This window comes from Candoia aspera, chromosome 1 (genome assembly GCF_035149785.1).
Source record: "Candoia aspera isolate rCanAsp1 chromosome 1, rCanAsp1.hap2, whole genome shotgun sequence".
Lineage (NCBI taxonomy): Eukaryota > Metazoa > Chordata > Lepidosauria > Squamata > Boidae > Candoia > Candoia aspera.
The window spans coordinates 237,450,218-237,472,516 of NC_086153.1; the positions used below are offsets into that span (position 1 = coordinate 237,450,218).

Sequence of the window (22,299 nt, forward strand, 5' to 3'; positions counted from 1 at the left end):
AAGGTGCTCTTTTGGGCATCATCTTGGCCAACACAATATCTCAGGTTGTCTGCCCACACAATTTCCCTACACTGTTTTTAACACATAAATCTTCACTTTATGTTTATTGAATGAGAAAAGAGACAGGAAAGTTCAGCTTTGTTCTGACCGTGTTTCCACTATTTTTCTCACTGGCATCTCTTTTATAAAAGTGCTCAGAAAAGCATGTTTTCTGTTTATTAGATGGAGCTGTGTTCACAGTCTATGCACAGTTTCTGGCTGCTCATGTATTTCTACATATTTAACAAAGCAGATCAGTGTTTCATATTCTAGAGAATGTTGTTGAGAACAGTAAGTAGAAGAGCTTCTTTTCCACATGATCAGCCCATGTGCCTCTGCTTGCCCTGCCCTCTTCTATATCCCAATGAGCTATTTAATTGGAATGAAACCAGTCAGCTGAAGTGAGCCCTAGGGAACACAAGGCCCAAAGACTTTCCTGCTCATAGGCTGTAACTTTTTAGTCTCATCACTGAGACCAAAGTAGCAAGGCAGGATCTGAAGGAGGTTATGAGGCAGCCAGAAGAAAGAATAGTAGCAGAAGAGAACTTTAGAGGGGAAAGACTCTCTAGATAAAGGTGGTGTTATGTTAGAATTTTGGAAGTCGTAGTCCTGACACATCCAGAGGTCATCAGGTTGAGCAAGGCTGTTGTTGCCTGTTCTTCTGTTTCTAACACATTAGTCATATTGTAGTATTAAGGATATAAAGGAGGAGCCCTTGACAGAGCACCTGCTGTAATTCCACCTCTGGGATGCAAGATGGGCTTGGCTGCTCCATTGGAAATGACCCAGAAGCATTTAGAAGCAAAAAGAAGCTTGAAATCTAATCAAGCACATTTTGTAACAGCAAATGACACTTAGTCAACATCCGAAGTTCTTATCTACCTTAAAGCCTTTTCATTATTTTTAGAGTGAAAAAAAATCAAGCAATTGTAACGTTTCAGGAGATATTGATTAGGATTGTGTTTAAGGATTATGTACAAGCTGGGTTTAGAAAAGGCAGAGGAACTAGGGACCAAATTGCTAATATCTGCTGGATCATGGAAAAAGCCAGGGAGTTTCAGAAAAACATCTATTTCTGTTTTATTGACTATTCTAAAGCCTTTGACTGTGTGGACCATAACAAATTGTGGCAAGTTCTTAGCGGTATGGGGATACCAAGTCATCTTGTATGCCTCCTGAAGAATCTGTATAACGACCAAGTAGCAACAGTAAGAACAGACCACGGAACAACAGACTGGTTTAAGATTGGGAAAGGAGTACGGCAGGGCTGTATACTCTCACCCTACCTATTCAACTTGTACGCAGAACACATCATGCGACGTGCTGGGCTTGAGGAATCCAAGGCTGGAGTTAAAATGGCTGGAAGAAACATCAACAATCTCAGATATGCAGATGATACCACTTTGATGGCTGAAAGCAAAGAGGAACTGAGGAGCCTTATGATGAAGGTGAAAGAAGAAAGTGCAAAAGCTGGCTTGCAGCTAAACCTCAAACAAACCAAGATTATGGCAACCAGCTTGATTGATAACTGGCAAATAGAGGGAGAAAATGTAGAAGCAGTGAAAGACTTTGTATTTCTAGGTGCGAAGATTACTGCAGATGCTGACTGCAGTCAGGAAATCAGAAGACGCTTAATCCTTGGGAGAAGAGCAATGACAAATCTCGATAAAATAGTTAAGAGCAGAGACATCACACTGACAACAAAGGTCCGCATAGTTAAAGCAATGGTGTTCCCCGTAGTAACATATGGCTGCGAGAGCTGGACCATAAGGAAGGCTGAGAGAAGGAAGATCGATGCTTTGGAACTGTGGTGTTGGAGGAAAATTCTGAGAGTGCCTTGGACTGCAAGAAGATCAAACCAGTCCATACTCCAGGAAATCAAGCCAGACTGCTCACTTGAGGGAATGATATTAAAGGCAAAACCGAAATACTTTGGCCACATAATGAGAAGACAGGACACCCTGGAGAAGATGCTGATGCTAGGGAGAGTGGAAGGCAAAAGGAAGAGGGGCCGACCAAGGGCAAGATGGATGGAAGATATTCTAGAGGTGACGGACTCGTCCCTGGGGGAGCTGGGGGTGTTGACGACTGACAGGAAGCTCTGGCGTGGGCTGGTCCATGAAGTCACGAAGAGTCGGAAGCGACTAAATGAATAAACAACAAACAAATAATTTTTACAATGCAATAAGGATCAAGAGGCAGTGGAGGATAAACTAGCCTTGAGATCCTCTCTTTTACCCCATTCATACCCAAAAAGATTCTTTAAAACTACCAGTTGCTTTTCGAGGCTATTTTACATAAGCCAAACAGAAACTCATCATTCAGTAGTTCAGACTTGGCTAAAGCGTAATGTGGCAAAGTCAATTCAGAGTAAAAGCAATATTTCATGTCTCACTCTGAAAGCCACAATGATGTCACATCATTAATCTGATGCTGATATCCCAAAGTAAAGTCAAGGAGAGCAAATAGCATTACCTATGCTTTGAATGTTCACATATTTGCCAAAATGGAGAGAGTCGGAAATGTTTAGAAAAATACTCACTTTTGAAGGTTGAGTTGATCTGGAGGGGTTATTTTTCAGGAAGAACATGTTTGTGGAAATATTGTTTTATCTCAGCATTCAAACTACAGTGTTTAATTGATCAGAAAATGTGATTTCTTACCAGCTAGTGGTTTTCAGCAGCAATCATACTGCACCAGTTGTTTAAGAACTGGGCCTCAGAGGCAAGTTGTGCAGATATGAGCTGTTCTTAATGAAGATCTTTAATTTGGCCAAAATGTTTTGAAAGGATTAAAATTCAAAGGATTCTGCAAAAGATTTTAATTTTGTTACATAACTTTAAAGCACAATTAAAATATCTGAAGTACAGATTCAGTCTTGGGCTGACTCTTAAAACTACCACATTTTCAAAAATGTTGTATTTGCATTATGAAGATTTGCTATAAAGAAATATGGAATTAAGAGCAATGTGAAAAGATAATAACTGGAGAAACTGGTTCTTCTTGTCTTTTGAGATTTCCAAACCTGCTTGGTTTTTAACACGCTAGTAGCTGAGAAGACTATTTCTCCTGTCCTGCCCTTCCCGTGAATAGCTTATTGTTGATGTTTCAAACACAATTCCTAATTGCCTGCAAAACATACCAACACATTCCAGAGGTTTGGTTACCCCCATTCTGAGTGCAACTAGCTTAAAAAAGGGACAGGAAGGAAGTCTGACATTGCTTATAAACAGTAATAGTAGCTTTAAAACTTGGCAGCAAGAAAATATTCATTCAAGGAGATACTGACAAGCTTCGCTCACACAATATGCTTCATCCACTCAGCAAAATTTCTTTAAATATAGTTCTGACAGCACACAGTCACACAACTGAGTCAAAAGTCATTATTTTAGAAATACAAAATCCTCATTGGATTATTCTTCATGACCAGATTGTAACATGGATTTTCTCCTGTAATTGTGATTTGGCTTGAAATGTGCTCAGGAGGAATCAAAGAGATACTTCTAGACTGGTTTCAGAGTTTCATTGTTTAAATAAGTGGTGCCAAGTCAGAAGACTGTCTGGAAACACCCTGAAAATCTCAAATAATTCCAAAGCAGGTGATGAAGATGACTGTGGATCTCAATGACAAGGAAAATATGATCTTTTGCTTCAAGATATGTTCTTTTGACTGGCCTGTTCCAGATCTATAGACAGGAAATGTTTTCCAAGGCAATGGATTTACTGTCAACCTCTGCCTTTCTATAGAGAAAAAGACCAACTTTATAAAAACCAAGATAGTACCGATTTATATACCTGGCTCTAAAGTTTATATGTTGAGATAGATCCCTCCCTCCCAACCACAACATTTAATGATATAAATAACTTCCCAAAACACAGTTGGTTTCCTTAGCCTTTTGAAAGTTCCCAGCAATGAGTTTTGCACTATTTGAGGTAAGGGAATACTATTCGCATCTAAGGGCCAAATAGTTTTGCTGGAAGGTCACTGAGAAAGTTAGCCCTTTGAGTGGTCCAGACAAGAAGCACAACCTATTGTAAGGTTACATTAACAGAATCTTGCAAGACTGAAAGTATTTCTCCCCTCCTTTCCTTTTATTCTCTGGAAAACTAGGGAGAGTCCCTTCTGAAACATTTTCCATGCGCTCCCTCCTTCTGTGGGCTGAGGTACCTTTTATATGCCATTGTCTAGTCTGTTACTCCCCCTCCTGTCTCCCAAGGTCATTCCCACACACCAGAGAGACAGTACTTAAAGTTGGGTTTGTTCTGCTGCTTCTGAGCTCCATCATTCCAAACATTCAAACAGGCCCTTAATTAATACCTAAGTAGGTGAGTTAGGATTGACAGGGCTGTTGTCAGTATGTATAGGCCCATTTGATATTAATTGTTCATTTTTTTTAATATTCTGCTTTACTACTTAGGGTATTCTGGAACTTATATTGAAATATATACAAGTATTCAAATCTGAATTGGCCTCACTTGTTTTGCACTTGCTACTTCCTTTTTCCAAGTGCAAATTAGCTTTGGGGAAAAGATTGACACCTGCAAACAAGTATGTTGAACTGAAAAGAGCAGAAGAGTGTCTGTGGTTAATGTCTTTCTTTTACTGTAACCAGTTCTTTCACTTCTCCAGTCAGGACATCTAGACCCTGGGGCTTTCAGATAAGAACACTTGTATGCTATTACTTGAACTGAAATGAGAGTTGCAGGATTAATAATGCAGCTTTGGCAAATATTATTCGGCCTGCTTTGCCTTGGAGCTGAGCCTGCTCGCTGATTTACTTTCTCTTGGCTGCTCTAAAGCTGCTGTTCCCAAAAACTGGTGAACTTTAGGCCACAAAGCAAAAATCTGACATCCAGCAGGTGAGTGATCTAAACAGGCCTCAGAAGGAACAATGTCATCTGAGAAATACAATTGCCCAGCAGGAATCTGTGATGCTGCTTGAATGCCTTACCTTACATGAGATAGACAAACAAATGTAAATAGGGTATAGAATTTAACCATATGCCCCAAGTCTGTCAGCAACTATGCATGTAAATGAGAGTGTTCATGACTGAGAATACATCTGTAGGCTGAACATATATGGGGAAGATGTTTAGCAGTATTGTCGCCTCTCTCTCTTACTTTGCTCAGGTGCAGAACACTTCAATATATCTTATGCTTAAACTTGCAGATGAGATAATATCAAGAGGCTTGGAAGGATGCAATATCAAGTGCCCTGGAGTGCTGCAATTAACACAGAATACCGACTCCAGTGAGATTCCCCTGTGTTTTTTGTGCATGTAGTAATTAAAGTAGCATTTTGCATGTACCTGTTAATTATAGCACAGCCAGCCCAGGCCTCTGCCACATGAATTGAAGCTGGATAGGTCTGCAATGGTCCTGAGTTCCTTGTCTTCATTCTGCTCTGGAGGATAATTTCATTTAGTAGCGACATAAGAAATAGAAATTGTTCCCTAAAGAAGCTTTCCTTAGACAAGCCCCGGGATTAGCAAACAATATCCACTGCACAGAGGACTCAAGGCCGCATTTGTTTAAGACAAGTCGAGGCCAAGAGTTGGAGAATCAGACAAACAAGGCAAACAGAGAAGACAGTATGTGCTCTTCAAATTGCCTCCCATGCCTTTAATGCTCCAAGTTGTATGTTCTTGGACAAAAATATATCTCTGAACCATTTTATACTTTATCCATCCAACTGTAATCATAGTTACATGATACTACATAAGGCACAGGGATGCTCTGATTCTCCTTTGTCTGGTTGAAAGTTATATAATATGGCACAGCTTATGAAGGCTAGTGTTGGGTGTTTGTGTGTTTACTGTATGTCTACACCGTATTCAGTCCATTCAGGTTGGATGGAACTGACTGCTTCAGTGCATCTGTTTTCACTAAACTAGAAGGTGAGAGAAAAGCATATAGGAATCACTTCCAGAATAGGATTATTTCTTGGTCTCTGTGTACATTATTCTGAAGTTATACCTAATGGTCAAAATTTGACACTAGATCCTAGTGAGATATAATAACGTCAGGAGTTTAGAGTTTGTGCCTCCATTAAGTTATGGCCAGAAGATGGAACTATAGGAAAACAAAACAAATTTTCAAGAAAATCTTTTGACATAAATAATCTAGAAATGGTCATGTCACAGGTGCCAGTGCATTTGGACTATGGTTGCTATTTGGCCTGAGCTACTTGGCTGCTCCCTTTTGAGTCCTTCAGACAACTGCCCTTGAAAGAATCCTGCTCCTGTAGAGCAAGAATGAGGCAGGGGAAATTAGAGCATGCAAGAAGAAGTTGCTGTGTAGGTCAAAATGCATTCAAAGAGAAATAATTTGGCAGATTTTTGGTGTACTTGAATGAGGAAAGTCATACAGACCTGGTTCAACCATCACACTAAGACATGGTTTGTTTAAGCAGCTCAATTAGCTGTTAAGACTGAGGATGAGACTGACTGCAATGTAGTTTAATAATAAGCAGCATGACGCTACCCTTGTTATCCCAGACTCTTTTTAAATTTATGATTCAGTCAAAATACACAGTCTCTAAAGGAGTCTGTCTGACTGTATTGGGTGTATAAATGGAGCCTTTATATTCCCCCAGTATTAACCTATGAAGTCAATGGATTTATCACTTCCTGTTTGTTGCCCTGTTGGCCCAACTTTAGGTGATGCCATGATGGCACAGAGCAATTTTAGTCTTTGGCATCCAGGAAGTATCTGCTTAACTAAGGTGTGTAATGTCTAAGAAAAAAATTGTCCTTTGAACAAATGAGCTCTTCCCTTGATGCAGATATGCAAGGCATTTATTGTGCACCTGTCTTGGTGAGGGGAAGATTCTGTCTTTCATTTGTAGTTCCTCTCCCCATGTTTTCAAAGTTACCTTCCACAAAAAAATCCATTCAGGAGATAGTCTAGAATAACTGCACAGGGGCTTTCAGATGGTAGCACTAGCAATCACCTTCCAAGATTCCAAGATCCTTTACCAAATTATTTTCTGCTTCATTATGAGGTCCAGGTCTGAGGGGTTTGTGTGTATGTGTGTGTGTGTGTGTGTGTGTAGCACTCTTTTATGATAATATAATTTGATTTCAGATAAAGCCACTCCTAAATATATCTTTATAAGCTGCTGCCCGAAGAATGGAGATATGATGTTGAGCAGGTTGACTCAGCTGATCTTCTTGTTTTTTGTTGAGTTTCTCCCCTCTCTTTCTGCCACATGCTTTTCCCCTGAGGGGAGAGATCCATCTGCAGATGACCAGGCACCTCCAGAGATATTAATGCTGAGGAATAGTCTGGGCAATCCAAACAAGAGTGTAGGAAAAAGAAGCACTTTTCAAATTTGATTTAATTAATTAGATGTATATTCCACCTTTCATTCAGTACATCGCATTCTCTCATTTCTCCCCACAACAACAACCCTGCGAGGTAGGTTGGCAGAAAGAATGGTCCCTGGGCCCAAAATCACCCAGTGAGCTTCCATGACTGAAGGTGAGACTTGAACCTGGGGCTCCCCATTCCTAGCCCAACTTCTTAAGCACTACACCATGCTGGCTCTCATGAAAGCCACTCCACTGGTTTTTAGGGAGACGATCACTTATTTCTTCATTTAGCTACTTGAAAAACATGGCAACAATGATTCCTAGGAGCAGGACCCCCCCACCTCAGTACGTCCTACTTTCAGCTGCAGCTTCCTAATGCCTTATATTGCATGGATTAAATATTTCTTCCTCTAATAATAATATTTGCATTTCTAAACTATTTTCTCAAACCGCTGCTCAAGAGATATCGCTAGTTAATTCAGTTTTGCAAGCATACTCCACATTTTCCCAAACCACATTTGTTCATTATAGCAAGCTTAAAAGTCAGGGCGCAAGGAAGTGAAAAAGGGGCATTAATTTTTCAAGGCAGGGGGTAGCAATGTAGTACTTATTAGTGCCAGGACCACTGATAGGCCCACAAGAACCTCCCTGTGCCCCTTTCCAATGTCAAAATTGACTTGATCGTGAAACCTCACAAGACTGGCATTCTTGCATCAGATGGAATTGTGAAACCGTGTCTAAGAACATCAAAACCTCATAGGCTTTCTTGTTGAAGATGTGAGAGATATCACAGATCTCACACAAAGTTCTGGAGGATTTCTGTGAGTTTTATGGGCAGATAAGAGGCAGAACGATGGCTAAATCCTGATCCAAGATCCTATTTCTGAGCTAACAAACATAATCTGAATACCTTTATGCTAATCTTTCCTACTTTTGGCTCTCCAGCTATGTTGAAGCAATTCCCATACTTTATTTATTTATTTATTTATTTATCCTGCCTTTATTATTTTTTTATAAGTAACTCAAGGTGGGGAACATACCTAATACTTCCCCCGCCTCCTATTTTCCCCACAACAACCCTGTGAGGTGAGTTGGGCTGAGAGAGAGTGACTTGCCCAAAGTCACCAGCCAGCTTTCATGCCTAAGGTGGGACTAGAACTCACAGTCTCCTGGTTTCTAGTCCAGCACCTTAACCATTAGACCAAACTGTAATCCAGAGATGGCAATGAAATGGGAGTTATGTGTGATGAAGGTTCAATGTACATGGAGGACTCCAGTGTGGGAAGGTGGTCCTATGTAAGCACCTTTCTGGCATAATGGAATAAAGCAGCTAACTTGAGCTGTGTAGAAATGGCCATGTGTAAAATCATCTCACCATATTGTCTTCCCTCCTTGCATACAGTAAAGAGCTCCCCGCTCATGGGTCACCACTGCAGCATTGTATACTGATCTTTTAGGCCAGTTCTAAACCACCCCCACCCACTGAGTATCTAAATCTCAGCCAGGTGTTGTCTGTAGGACTCTGGGTTCTACTGCATGATGGTACAATCCTGGCAGTAGCTGTGGTGGATTTCACAGCTGGTGCTCCTTCCCAAGAGGGAGGGGGCACATTCCAGAGAGATAAAAGATGGCTCAGTCTGGGTTCTGCTGGTGGGAAAGGTAGGAGGTTCAAGGTAACTCCGCCTTAGAGCCATTGCTGAATATTTACCCATAGGTCACTTAGAGTACCTTTAATCTGGCAAGGTTCTGTTTAATGGCAAGAGCAATAAAGAACGGGAGCTGGAATTTCGGCTCAGTGTGGTTCTTCACCTGTTTCCCTGACAGTAGCTCGAAGGAATTTTCTCCCCAGCTAGCCCATGATACCATTACCAAGGGCTTGTGAATAATTTCAATATCCCTCTGTGCCAGTACTGATGTCTTTTGCTTGAACAGGAACTCTGTTCTCTCACCGGAGGAGCTTTTGAGATTGCCCCACCTCCCAACTCCGGGGATCCCATTCCAGCAGCTTGTTGGCATGATGAACTCCAAGGGGGCCAAAAGGTTCGCTGGCATGCCGGCCATGGTGAGCACAGAAGCTCCAGGCAGAGGGACCATCCATTTATTCTGTTTTATTTTTGTGACAAGAAAGGACATGTGCTTAGGCCTGGACATGGTGCAATAGGACAAGGCATGTATGCCCAGTAAGTGCACATTGATTAAATTGATAGTTCTCTGTGCTCAGCTGGTAATCAGAAAGGGCAAGTGCCGGTTGACTGATGATACTCTAGAAGCTTTGGATTCACAAACATATGAACATGTCCATGCTTATAGATGTAAAAAAAAAAACCCTGTAAATACTCAGAACAGCCTGGAACAGTCATGGGGACATTTTAAATGGGATTCAGATGGGCTGGGAGATGAAAAGGCCATCTGTTTGAAAGAAACCTTGACTTGGCAGGCTGCCTTTCTACAAGCCTTTTCTGACCGTGACCACATTTCCACTGGCTTGCATCTTTTGGTGCATGATAAAATAAAACAGGCAATTCAATCTGAATACTGTGATAGAGTTGGACTCTTTAGATTTTGTCAAAGAGCAAACATGCAGAGACTTAACGAAAGAATAGCGATGTTCCTTGATAGCTGGTAATCTCTCCCTGGCGCTTGAAATGCAATGCTCCTCAGAATATCTGAAGGAATCAGACTCTATATAGTGGGAGGAAGACATGGAAATAGATGGAGCCAATGTTGCAGTCTAATGGGAGTGGGAAGTAGAGAGGACACTTTGCTGGAGTTTGCTAGTGTAGGCATGTGCCTGACCAGCCTGTAGCATAGCTGTTGCCTGATTTGGCAGACCTGCTTGCTTCTGATAAATTCTGCTTGATTATTTTGCAAAGGAAACAAATGTTACAAACACATCAGAAGTCTCCAGTGTTCTCATCCAGAGGACAGTCACTCTTATAGCAGAATGAAGGGTGCTTGAGGCTTTCATTCAGCATATGTTTTGAAAGTGCACTTCAAAGACTAACATGTCGATTGGAACACAGTCATCCTTTAGGTTTCACACTCTCTCCAAATTTTTCCAGTGGAATTCTCAGCTCAAAAAACAGAAATTCACATTAAAGTGAGATTTGGGGCATAGCAGAATATCAGAAATGCATACTTTGGAAGGAAAATCCCTGCATAATTTGTTTTTAGAAAATTTGTTTTTAGAAAAATTAGATGTGCATTTTGTCAAGATTTTAAAGAGTAATGTAGAAATGGAAAAGAGGACTCTGAGAAGTAAATACTGACAGGAAGGAGATTGATATTTCCAACCCCAATCCTACTTCCTAACTACTCATTGTTTACGGAAGTGAGGAGCCCAGAAAAGTATTGGCATTACAGCTGGTTGGACCAGAACCCAGAGGGTGAGGCATTCCTTACTCACCCTGCTTTCTGGTGGCCAGGTTCAAAGTAACTTGAGGAGCAAATTGTCAATAATTCAGGCTTATATTACATTTTTATCACACTGCCAAATCCTATTTTTGTCTTGAGCCATTTCTATTCCGTGCACTAAAGTTCTGTTCTGAGGTGCTTGGACATGATGGTGTTCTATTCACTGGAGGTTGAAATATACCATTCCTAATTCAAAGAAGGAAATTGCAACACAAATGTAGGATTCTTATACTATTATGTTTTGTGTAGACATGGAATGAAGTCATGGAAAATTTCAGTATGTTCCTGTTGAATGGAAACTACTGCTTTGCAGAACAAAAAGTAATGATGGGAAAATGCAAACTTTCTTCCTCCTAATTGATAGTTGTCTGTTCATAGTCTAGTCATCATAGGCAATACAAAAATGAGCAATATAGCTTTCAAGGCTAGATCCACACCACATTAAGCCATCATGTGGTTCGTTCTGTTTAGAATTGGGGTGTTAGGTGAATGTTGTCAATTAAGAAACCTTGGTGTACTGCAGATACAGGTCACTTGCATCCTGTAATGCATGCACCTCCCAAACCCATGTTTATTCTAGACTGCCAAATTTTGATGATGAAACCATCCATTTTCAGCAGGGTGAGTTTCCACATTTAAAGGGAGAAGAGGGAAAAATAGGTATATTAAGCCTCCACAACAAACACCATCAGAAAACACCAAAAATGTTTGGGCCAATCCCCATAATGTTACCACATCACTGGATATACCCTTTCAACTCTCAGATATTCAGAACATTTGAAAAATGGAAGTGCAGCCCTGAAACATGGAAATGTCGCTCAGCCTTGATGTAAAGTCGTATGTGGACCCAATCACAGCCACTGCTCTCGTACGTAGACACTTTTGCAGAACTTAGATACCATACCAAGTTTTAGAGTCTGGAACCCTCTTATCATCTAACACTGTGCAGACATATGCTCACTCAAGTACTGTAAAATCAGTAAGGTTGCCTCTTCATGCAACAAATCCATCTGAAATTCTGCCATTTCCATCTGTGACATGGAAGGATATTTTGTCTTCTGGGAGAACGAGAATAAGATAGTGAAGAATAGCTAAAATATGCATGCAGGAAAAGGTCCCCTAATGTAGTGTATGTGCCCAGGATATCATACTACTAGAATATGAGTTGCTTTAACCTGTTCTTTAATTTCTATAGCTGGGAGTGGTCCCAGACCAGATTAAATGCAAGCATTAGTAACTGATTGGATGGATTCCAAATGGTGTGCAAATTGCATGAATGGGTCAGGTATGCTGTTTGGCTATCTCAGATCCATAATAGAGACTTTCTCAGCTACTTTTTCAAGGATTCTAACAGGTTGCTAGAATAATCCAAAGCAAGACTCATCGCCATACTGTTTTTACAACGGTTGCTATCTGTTACCGCACAGCGTGTTGCAAAGCATGGCTTTACCGACTTAGTGAGGGCTAACTGTCGCATTAAGCTACTAATGGGGGAAGGCCCTGTGTGTTAAACATATGTACTATTAGCTTGAATAGCCTGGCCTTAGGTACAGTTTATTTTATTCAAAAGAAAATATTTTTCATGTTTTGGCATTATAAATTGCTGAGGTTGTCTTGACAGATCAGCTTCCTCTGTCCCCAGTTCCTCTTCCCATCCAGTGCAGTCTCCACTGGCACATATTGCAAACCAGATTTTTTTTTTAAATATTCCAACATACTTTTTTGGAGAAATATTTATCCAAACCACCTGTTCTTTTAATTGTTGGCTATGTTGTCTGTGAATCCTGAGAACTACAGTTCCCAAACATCAGTAGGGCATTACAGTAAGTTGAGAAATGTAGCTGCTGGAGCTACACAGGGCTTAGATAGAGATATACTTTTAGATTCAGGTAACTGATAGGCCCTCGGATGGAAACTGAAAGATTACAAAACTTTCTAGTCTTCCCTGGTTAGTATCAGGATAATATCCATGAGGAAGAAAGTACAATGTTAAGCTATTTCTTGTTTTAGTCTGCATCCAGTTAATGTATGCCTCACCTGGGCCCCAAGAAATCATTAGTTGCATTCTTTGTTCCAACAAATGCATCTGATTATTCAGAGTTGTGAGTTATTTGTCTTATGCATTTCATTTTGTATTCTTATGATTGGATGGAACCAGATCTTTCAGAGAGAATCCTGAGTTTCAGCTGGATGTATCTAGTGTTCTACAGCCTAGCCTGAGGCACTGGACCATCAAAGGCAAACATTAAATTTCCCTTGAATTGAGAAATAGTTGTGGCACAGCCAATGTATAAGGAAAGGAAAAGCAAAGCACCACAGAGGTTTCATATAGAGAGCTCTGCAATACCTGCGTTCGTTCTATCTGCAAATAAGTCCTGGTACATTTTAAAAGCACCTTGCATTGGTTGTGCATTGTGCTCACTACATCCAAAATGTGTTTTGCACCATGTTACCCATATACTTGCAAGTCTGGAGCTTGCTGCCAATCAGTGCTTACTATTTCTGCTTCTAACTTGCCAGCTACTACCCCACCCCACAGAGAACTTCCAGTGCTTTGTGAATTAATAAATAACTCTTCTCCTCCCTGCAGAGAAAGAAAAGCACCCCATCTCAATATTATCCATAATTTTCTCACAAATATTTATGTGTATTTGCCTGGTGGTTTACATACCTTTCCTACTGAGGAACTGACACAAGGGCTATGCAAAAAAATTATTAGCAAATGGACTGAGTACCCTAAAAAGCCTTCCTCTCTCCATGGTCCCTGACCACTGATGCTGGTGGGATGTGTATCCTTGGGCCAAATGCCATCAAAACTGCAGGGGAAAGGGCTCCTTGAGAGAATCAGCATGCAGGGAAGTTTGAAGTACCAACCAGTCAGCAATTGTTTTCCGAAAATGCCCTTAACTTTAGGATGCAAAGATGGGATTGGAGGCCCATATCTGCTTTGTACAGCACAGTCCCGCCCCCCATGTCATATCAGTAAAAAGTATATTGTGCTCAGTCTTTGTGCTGGCTAGTTGAGGGATATAAAGGTAAAAACATAATAAGCCTGGAATGCCTTGGAATTCGGCTGATAGCTTAGAAGAAGCAGAATCTCTCTATCTCTTCGGGTCCTTGCCCAAAGTCCACTGGAATCATTGACAGAGGTGGACAACTTAAAGTACATAGTATGGGTCTCATACAGCCTTTGGCATACAGCTATAGCTCCTGGGAGCGTCATCTGTTTTCAGCTGATGAGTCTATTGCTGGACAGCAGGCAGATAAAGGTATCACAGTGTACAAGCAGCAGTGCAGAAACAGTGATTTAGAGCAGATTCTCTAGGTGGAAGGAGATGCCGGCTTCCTTCCATCGCTGCTGTGCCAACAGTTCTGGTTCTGGGCTACCAATGGCAGTACAGAAGCACTATTTGCAACAGAATCGCTTCAGGGAGATCTTGGGAAGTGATGGTAACAGTATAGCCTCTCAGACATGGTTGGTATGTTGAGTTCTTCAGTAAGGTGTGCTACAGCACCACTCCATCTGAGAAAGTTTAGGTTTCACTCTTCCTTTTATCTAACGCACTGACAGTTCAGTCTTTACAGCACAGTGTACAAATCCTATAAGGCATGAAACAAACTGTGGCTCACATCTATCTATCATCAGGCTATCTGGTCTGATGTAACATGACATTCAGTAGAAATGAAATGGCATGAATTTTCTTGTAGAGATACATGCAACACTGAATGTCTCACAATGAAATAAGTAGCAAGGAAATTACTGCTAATAATGAAATAAATTATGGTGTTAGAAAGCCTGGATTTTCATTTGCCACAAAAGGTTTGTGGCCAGTCTGCTTTTAACTGATGCCTATGGCAAAAGATCATTTACACTACAAGCCTATGCAGATCTCCCACTGGTAGGGTGAGTTTCTCTCTCTCTCTCTCTCCCTCTCTCATACATACACACACAACCTACTATGAAAGAAAACACAGAAGGCTTATTTGCTCATTCAGCAATTAAAATTCTGGCAAGGTTCATCTACCGTAGAGAAGCTGGTAAAGAACAAGGTTGCAAAGGCGTTTATAGACCCTTATAGTTGGTGGAACACTGTGTATGCCTAGGTTTCAAATACTTTGCCCAGTAATGAACGGGAAGAATCCCACAGCTTGGTGAGACAGCAGATGGTTATCATGCAGGAGTTCTCAAGTTTTGTTCATTGTTATTCAGGAGTGGGGTGGGAAAATCCACCTTGCTTAAGACTTGAGAGAGTCACTGCCAGCCAAGATTGCGAATACACTATCGGACTGTCTAACATGTGAGGCAGCTGATCTTTGATAATGAGCTGTGTTTGACACACACATACATAAAGCAAGCATATGGAATATGACATGATTATTTTTATCATCCAGGTTTTTAAAAAATTATATACACTCTGTCTTATTTTTTAATGTGAGAATTCCAAGGTGTATCATATTAAAGGAGAATGATAGGAAGCATAATATTTTAAATTAAAAAATTAAAAATACCAATAAATGCAGAAAGAAAGCAAACAGTAACCCCCCACCCACATCCTTCCTTGGCTTGGATTATGACCCAAGTCAGAGAAAAAGTTCTGTTCTAGCCAGACCTTACCATCCTCAGTAGCTGCCTCCTCCTGACCCAAAGAGCACTCTTCACTTCAAAAGCTCTCCCCAGGAGCAGATGTCCTCTCCATTCTACCTTTGACTTACCAACAAGAGAAAAGATCACTGGATTGACTTGTAGCATTTACTAATTTCTTTGGGTGGTGGGGTGGAGGAGAAAAACTGCCTCAATTTATGGGTCCATTCAAAAAAGAAAGCAGAGCAGAGAGTGCATTCAGCCACCTCTTTACAGAAGTAAGAGACTTCCTGAGTAGGTTACCCATTCATTTTATTCCTCTATACCCATAGGATTCATTCCAGGAAACACCTTCTCTGTCCTAAATATTACATCAAAGCTGGCCCACAAACCATTTTTGCAGCTTTCTTTGGGACTTTGAACAGAAGGTCTACAGAAATATTTCCAGGGCAACTCAACCGGAAAACACTATTTTACTAAAACCTGTGGCCTCCTTGGGAGAATTTCCTGATCGGGATCCCATCTTCCCAGTGCTGCTTCCCTAAGATTTTTTATTCTTCTCACATTTCTGCTCTTTGTGGAAGAATCTGTTATATGAAAAGGATCCAGCAAGCAGAAAGCTTTCTCCGATGCCACTTTACTAAGGTTTTATGATGTCACCTCCAGAACAGAAGAAAAAAAGGCTGTGAAATATTGTGCAGGAGAGAGCAGAGCAGAACAGAACAGAGTAAGGCCCTTTGCTAGCACATATACTGTCCTCCCCTCCCTTGCCTACAAAAGAAAAAAAGGAGAGTTTGGAAATCTTGCAACTTGCAAGAATTTGACTGATGGGAAACCCCATATATAATAATCTTCCCCAGCCTGGTGCCATTCAGATATGTGAGGCTGTAACTTCCATCACCACAACAGAATATCTGTGGATGATGGCATTTCTAATCCACAATATAGGGGTAGTTCCACATACCTCTGAGACCAGAATTACCAGAACTACCAGCTGGAGTATCCTCACACTAGCTTCCTTCACTTGAGTTCTTCCTCACCCCACACTCCATCCATTATTTCTCTTTCTGTCACAGTTTGGTCTAGTGGTTAAGGCAACAGGCTAGAAACCAGGAGACCGGGAGTTCTAGTCCCGCCTTAGGCCTGAAAGCCAGCTGGGTGACCTTGGGCCAGTCACTCTCTCTCAGCCCAACTCACCTCACAGGGTTGTTGTTGTGGGGAAAATAGGAGGAGGAAGGAGTATTAAGTATGTTCCCCACTTTGAGTTATTTGTAAAAATAATAAAGGCAAGATAGAAAATAAATAAATATTGATCAGAAAACTATCATTACTGAGCCTGCCTTAAATTAGAGGAGGAGGTTGGATTAATCAGATGAGTGGCAGATCCATTCCAGTTTAATGATTCATCCATATGGATCTGTAAAATTAGGCATCAAGGGATTAGGATTATCCTTTCCTGAAATTGAGAGCCAGTTTGGTGCAGTGGTTAAGACATCAGGCTAGAAACTGGGAGACTATGAGTTCTAGTCCTGCCTTAGTCACAAAGCCAGCTGGGTGACCTCGGGCCAGTCATTCTCTCTCAGCCCTGGGAAGGAGGCAATGGGAAACCACTTCTGAAAAACCTGCCAAGAAAACTGCAAGGACTTGTCCAGGCAGTCTCCGAGAATTGGACATGACTGAACAAATTTTTTAAAAAATCCTGAAAATACAGCAAGCCATAGACTGTATCTAGTCACAGTCAGAGGAGGGAGGGGGGAGGAATGAATGAACCAATGAAAAATATTGGGCCACCTAAACAACCAGCTGAGATGTTTAGTAAGGGCTGCAATATTCTTCCAATCAGGGATGTGGTTATGACATGAAATTTCCCTCATCCCTGTTGATGTATTGATGCTTAGTATCCTGCTGTGTGTCTTCCTGGTGTAATTTTAAGCTTTTTGACAGGTAGAGTTCCTATTTTTAAGCAGCAAGTCTTGGGGAGAAGTGGGGATGGCTCACAATGTTGTCTTGCATATGTTGGCCATTTGTCTCTTTGGCTTGTCCAGTCTGCCGATATCTGCTTGGTGAGAAGATGAGAGAACAGATAACTAGGCACCATTTGTGAGCTGTATGCATGTTTAAAAACTCCACTTTGTCCTAGGTAAAATACATGGAGGTATGGACCATTTAAATCATTTTGGCAAAGCACAAAAAATCAAGTGAGAAAGGAGTTTTGCTCCTGACAATAGAGATGTCAAGGTTTCAGAAGAGTAGCAGTAGAGATGTGAGATAGCTGGCAGTTGTTGCTTGCTCTGTCTTGTTTTTCCATCAGCAAATCTTGATTACCTGTTGACCTCCCCTCTCATTTTGTGGTACTGTTCCTTAATACCAGGTCAATTTAAAATAAAATGTCATACATGATGTGATCTTGGGGAAAAGGGCTGACGAGGTTTGTATCACAAATGTCTGGGGGACTCCATAATGCAAATTCAAAATATTTACAACACTTATGACATGCAGCTCTCTTTCTCTCTTTTCCTCCTAAGTCAGGAGATGCTGAGTAGATGCTTAATGGTTGCCTGGAAGGGTGAGGGACTGGATGAGGGCCAACAGACTGAAACTGAATCTAGATAAGATAAAGGCTTGGCAGACAGTGGTTGTAATGCAACCTTCAGGACTACGTTCAGGAAGGTAGACTATTCTGTAAAAGTGTCATTCCCTTCAAAGGAGCAAGAGTGCAGTCTTTTGTCGGGGAGTGGGAGTTGTCGTTTTTAATCTGACACTAGAGCATAAATGTCTCCATATCAAAAAGAGTCTTTCTGCCCAGTTTTGGCTGCTATGTTGTTTCTGATGCTACCTGGACTGGTAGCCAGTAGACATGATTTGGACCATGTCCATGGTGGCCAAGAACTCCTGTGCTGCTCTAGACTTTATGTCACCCAGAGGCAAGTTAAAATCCCCAAGGGCTATTAGCTTTGGGGATTGCAATGTCAACCCCATGCTGAGACAAGCAGCTCAGGCAGGGATGTCTGCAAGGCAGGAAGACTGGCACAGCAGCAACAAACCCATTTGTTCCCTACAGCCCAACTTCAACCACAAAATCTCACATCTGGCTATCTGTGGTACAGAGCCACTGAAACTATCAAGCTTTCTCAATGACAACTGTTACCCTGCATCCCCTGCCCTGAGGTTGCAGCTGATGCCACACGTGAACCCCAACTCTGAGAGGGAAACACTCTCCCCCCTTTGGGCCCACCCAGGTCTCAGATATACATGCCAGGATACTGCTTCCTCCATGATAAAGTCACAGATAAGCACATCTTACTGCAAATAAATCTGGCATTTAATAGCAACAACTGATGAGTTGCCAAAGATCCAGTGACTTAGTGCTGAGCATGAATACTGAGGGCTGAACAGTGGGATTGATCTGCGTCATCATCCCCACTGTTCTTTTCTTCTCTTCTGCCATTTAGTAGTTGTCTGGATTGTTACACCCCAAACCTGGCAGCCATTGGATCAACATTTTTTAAAAAATCTGTTCAATCCTCTCCAGTTCTCAGAGACTGCCTAGACAAGTCCCTGCAGGTTTCTTGGCAAGGTTTTTCAGAAGTGGTTTGCCATTGCCTCCTTCCTAGGGCTGAGAGAAAGTGACTGGCCAAGGCCACACAGCTGGCTTTGTGCCTAAGGTGAGACTAGAACTCATGGTATCCCAGTTTCTAGCCTGATGCCTTCACCACTACACCAGACTGGCTCTTGGATCAACATTAACTCTAAGCAAGTTAAGATCCAAATACTTAAAATATCACTTCCTACCATCCATTCCCTATGGAATCCCTTTACTGAGAGTGCTGTAGCCAGGAATCATGCCTTTTCCGTAGCAATATCCCAGTTACACAACACTTTCCTGGGGAAGTAGGATGCTGTCTTGTTTAGACAACAGTTGAAGCTACACCTGTTCTCTCATGCTCGATAGGACAACAGTCTGTCCCAGGAATAGACTGTTGTTTGGATTAACTATTATGTTTTCTTTTTTTGAATGGGCCCTGCTTTATTATTTGTATTTATTGCTTGAGATTGAGAGAAACATGATTAGGAACTACCTCTTTATTTTTAATGAATACAGACCTTCATGATCAGATAAACTGCATATTAGGATACTGAAGGAACTAACTGATCATCTGACTAAACCTTCATATTATATTTGAGAAATTCTGAAGAAGCAATGAAGTGCCAGACAACTGAAAGAAAGCAAATGTCCCTACCTTGAAAAAGTGAGGAAAGAACACCTGAGCAAGCAAACTGTTCGATCTGACATCAACACCTGACAAGATTGTACACTTTGTTATAAAGAGATCAATCTGGAGGTCCTGGACATTGAAAACAAGGTGATAATTACTAGACATCAATATTGATTTGTCAAGAACAAATCTTGCCAGACTAATCTTATCACATTTTTAATTGGGCAACTTTCTAAATAGATCTTGATTTCAGTGAAGCATTTGACAAAGTACCCCTGGCATGCTGGTTTGCAAGGTAATTAAATGTGGGCTACATAATTAAATATGGATACATAGATGGCTCAAAAATGTACTCAGAGAGCACTCATCTATAGTTCCAATGAAGAGAGGTCTCCTCTATTGTTAAATATTTTCATTAATAATCTTGGTGAAGGGGTGCAAGGAATACTTATTAAATCTGCAGGTAACAAACTTAAGTGGAATAATTAATACCTTAACAGACAGGAAAAACTGTCTTGATAGGTTAGAGAAATTGGGTAAAAGTAGTAAAGTAGTAAAATCCCTTCATCCTATTCTTCACAATTTCTTGGTGTTTGAGCAAACTGAACCAGTCTGGCTTGTAAAAACTAGTCTTGACTTATAAGAAGCTGATTTTAAGAAGCAGTTTTAGGCTATAGCATCAGAAATATAATATCCAAATCAAAGAAAGTAATTGTTTCATTTTATTCTGCTTTAACCAGCCTTACCTTAAGCACTGTATTGTGTTCTGGATATCATACTTCAAAAAGTATTTAGACAAATTGGTAAAGATTCAGAGAAACTAAATTTTATGAAAAGAGATTTAATTATCTGGGTATGTTTAGTCCTGAGAAAAGACAACTAAGTGGGATTATGAGAGTACTTCAAATACTTGAAAGAAGGTGGTCAAGATCTGTTTGCTCTCATTCCAGGGTGCAGAACATAGAAACATGGATTAAGTTAAATTCCCACTGAATTTAGAAAAAGGTTGGAACCACCCAGAAATGTGGTGTGCACTCATTCATTGGATGTGTGTAAATTGAGTCTAAACCGTTGGTTCTGAGCACTTTCATTTTGATCTCTGCACAGAGCAGAGGACTAGATTCAATAGCTAAACGTCCTCTCTCAACTCTATGATTCCATAGAATCTCTCTTAATACCAATATTTTAACATGGAGGATTGAGAGTTGTTGTTCAGTCGTTTAGACTCTTCTGACTCTTCATGAATGGGTGCACCCAGGATTGTCAGTAACAGCTTCTTTGAGTTCTTCTAAGCTCATGCTTGTGTTATCAGTCACAGTACCTAGCCACTGTGTCCTTTGTTAGCTTTTTTTTTTATACATGCCCTTGATTTTTCCAAGCATCAGGGTCTTCTCCATTCACTGTTGCCTTTACATTATGAATCCAAAATATTTAAGCTTCAGCTTTATTATCAATGCTTCCCGTGAACAATCTGGTTTTATTTTATCTAGTATTGAATGATTTGTTCTTGCAGTAGAAGAACATTCTCAACAATTTCTCTGGGACCACAGTTCAAAGGCATCCATTTTGCTTAATTGCCCTTTCTGATGATCCAGCTATTGCAACCATATGTTACAATGGGGGGAAACCTTGATATTATATGCCTTTGAGTCATGCCTCTTCCTGTTAATATTTTCTCCAGATCAGGATTGAATAAATATTTTCCTAATCACAAAAAATAAATAATTGTAGGGAGCCAGCAAGTCATTCACCCATCTGATTAAGCAAAATTTGAAAACCATGCTCTCAGTTGTCCTTTTTAAAAATAATAACCAAATAATTCTCACAAACCTGCTAATAAACAAACCTTGGTTTGTCAGCAGTGCTCCTTCAAGCATACCATAGAAGAATTGCCACATAGGAGACCTAAAGCACCCAAAGGGATATAAGAGATTCAAGGGGAAGCTGAAGGGGGAAGACATCAACAAGTTATTTGAAATGATATTGATGGCAGCCCAGAAAAAGGAGTAGCTTGTATATTTGACACATGACAAGTTGCAGTGCCTTGGGATTGTAGTTCCTGATGGAATGAAGGCAGCAGGGGGAAAGGAAAAAAATTCTATTGGAGTTGACTACAATATGCTGAGAGCAAAGCTGAGTAGAACTGAATCCTGTAATTCCCATTCTCCAGACCTCGGGATTTCCCTACATGATCATCTTGCCCAAAAAGGCAATGTACTGTAGCTGTATTACTTTTAGGTGATTTTTTTCTTTTCCTTTTTCTTCTTTTTCAACATGTATAAACAATAATATAGTAGAGATTTTGGCATTAAGTTAAAAAATGTATACTACTTTTTTATCTCATAAAAACAATTTAATATACTCTGCTTGACATCTTTTACTAATGTTCTATTGAGCAAAAATTGTATAACCTCAGTAATTATCTGTTCATTCATAGATATTGTTGTATCTTTTTTTTGAAAATAACCTTTGTTTTAAATAAAATAAAAGGATTATAATAAGACTAAAAATGATACAGGTAGTCCTCACTTAACAACCATTCGTTTAGTGATGGTTTGGACTTACAATGGCGTTGAAAAAAATTATTTATGACCGGTTCTCACACTTATGACCATTGTAGTGTCCTCACAGTCACGTGATCACGATTTGGGCGCTTGGCAACCGGTTTGCATTTATGACCGTCACAGCACCCCATGGTCACGTGATTGCTATTTTCAATTTTCCCAGCCAGCT

General features: G+C 40.6%; 1 long non-coding RNA gene across 1 annotated transcript in view; it reads right to left on the reverse strand.

Annotated features, from left to right (window-relative positions):
* The window catches only part of LOC134487462 (uncharacterized), a 312,713-nt gene extending 296,130 nt beyond the window's left edge, over positions 1–16,583 (reverse strand). Inside the window, exon 1 of the long non-coding RNA XR_010066855.1 lies at positions 16,460–16,583. This is a non-coding gene — a long non-coding RNA (uncharacterized LOC134487462). The remainder of the gene's footprint in view (positions 1–16,459) is intronic.
* Positions 16,584–22,299: the final 5,716 nt, after the last annotated feature.